The sequence below is a fragment of the Apis mellifera genome, linkage group LG2 (genome assembly GCF_003254395.2).
Source record: "Apis mellifera strain DH4 linkage group LG2, Amel_HAv3.1, whole genome shotgun sequence".
Lineage (NCBI taxonomy): Eukaryota > Metazoa > Arthropoda > Insecta > Hymenoptera > Apidae > Apis > Apis mellifera.
The window spans coordinates 2,838,944-2,841,256 of record NC_037639.1 but is presented as its reverse complement, the minus strand read 5'-3'; positions in this window follow the sequence as shown (position 1 = coordinate 2,841,256).

Here is a 2,313-nt window from a genome sequence, read left to right as displayed (position 1 = left end):
TAATATAGGTTCTACATTATCGATTTATACTATAGATGAATCGATAAATTTAAAATTTCTGAAATATTTTAATTTTTAGTATTGTTAAAAATGTAATAAAAAAACTAATAAAAAAAACATTTTAAGTAAAATATAAGATTATTTTTAAATATATGAAAATATGAAAATAAAAATTTAAAAATTTATTTCAAAATTATATATCACAAAATTTTTGAAATTTTTGAAATATAAATATAAATATTATGAAATTCTTTCTTAAATCTATATTTTTAAATTGAAAAAATTTTTAATATTGTATATTTATTTACATATATCATAAATACAAAATAAATTATATAAAGTATAAAATTCTTGTAACGGAAAAATTAAAAAAAATATATAAAAAAAATTAAGAAAAAATTTTAATTACTCTGTATATAGTTTTATATTTTGCAAATTATTAGATTGTCAATTAAAAATTCTATACTATAAATAAATATAATAATATACTATAAATATATAATATTAATCAATAATATATTAAATAAACAAGAAAAATTTTATATATTCTAAAGTTGGTATTAATTTTAAAAAGTTTTTTTTATTTTTATATATATTATACTATAGTAAAATATATTATATATTATATATATAATATAATATATAGTTTTTTAATATAATATAACATTTTTATATAATATATGTTGTTATATAACATATTGTTTTATAAAAAAAAATTATTATGACATATTTATTTAATATGATTTGAATTTTGTAAAAATCTTTTAAATTTTCATTTTCTTTTTTTTACTACTTATACAAAGTTAAGAATAAATATAACAAACAATTAAATATATATATATTCTTTATGTAATGATATTTAAATCGAAAAATAATATAAATTTTTTTATTTGCAAATACATTAAATATTTAATTTTGCTATAACAATTTTGATGATAGATTATATTGACTTGATTTGAACATTATTATTGCTATATTTTTACTAAATGTATTTATATATATGATATATATCTGTATGTATATGTGTGCTGCGCGCGTATATTATAAATATATATTATATATACGTTATATATACATTAAATTTCTTTTTTTATTTTTGAATTTTTGTTTTATTTAATTAATTATTTTTTATGTTGACGCTTTTTTTTAATTCATAATCTTTCTAAATTTAATTCTATTTGAAATTTTTTCATTAAATTTTAATCTTTTCTCATTTTATTAATTTTTATATTAAATTACTTTTTATTTATTATTTATATTTTATTATATATTATTTATATTATTTATATTTTTCATATAAACTTTTAATATAAAAGTTGGATATTAGAAATACACAATTTATGCAATAATTTTTTGCACAATTTTGAATGGACGAATTTTGCTATATTAACCAATTACAAAGCTACTAAATAAGTCAATGCTCATAACACTATTCATTAAAAATCAAGACAATAGAATATCTATAATAATATCTATAATAAAGATAAGTATCTGTTACAGATTATTAAAAGCATTGTTTATAATTACTTATTATAATTACTTATTATGTATTATTTGTGAACTTTTATATTGGTTTATATTGATTGTTTATTTAAATATTACTATTTATGTTTTAATGCTTTAAATCTTTTAACCAAGAATTGAATATGCTTCTTATTTTATTTTTATATAATTTAAAGTATATACATTTATTTTATGACTTTTTATTTTATTTATTATTGAATAACCAAATACATTGAAAGCCAGTAGTATGTCATAAATAATTAAAATAATTTCCTTAGGTACAATTGTATTATATTTTCATTATTTAATATTTTATTAAAAATATGAAAAATAAGAAAAAATTTTTATCCAATTTTTATATCTAATTTATTTTTGTACGAGTATTCAGTACTAATATTGTCATCAATTTTGGATTTCTTTGCTTTTTGATTTCATTGCATTATATATTCATTTTTAAATTGTTGACACAATATCATGAGAAATATAATTCTTTGGAAAAAGTTTTTAATCAAATATCAATATTACATATGAAATTATAATTTTAATTTAGTAATTTTTCAGATATAAAATGTTATATTAATATTATTAATATTACTATATTACAAATATTGAATATCATTTTTAACAAATATATACAAATATTGGATTTGGATTTTAATATAAGATAAATATAAAAAAAAAGTAATTTTTATTATGAAAAAGAATATATTGTGAAAAAAAATTTAATTAAAGATAAAATTAATGTCAATGCATAAAAACAGACTTCTATGGAAAGTAAGTGATAATAGAAATGATAATAGAGAAAGTATC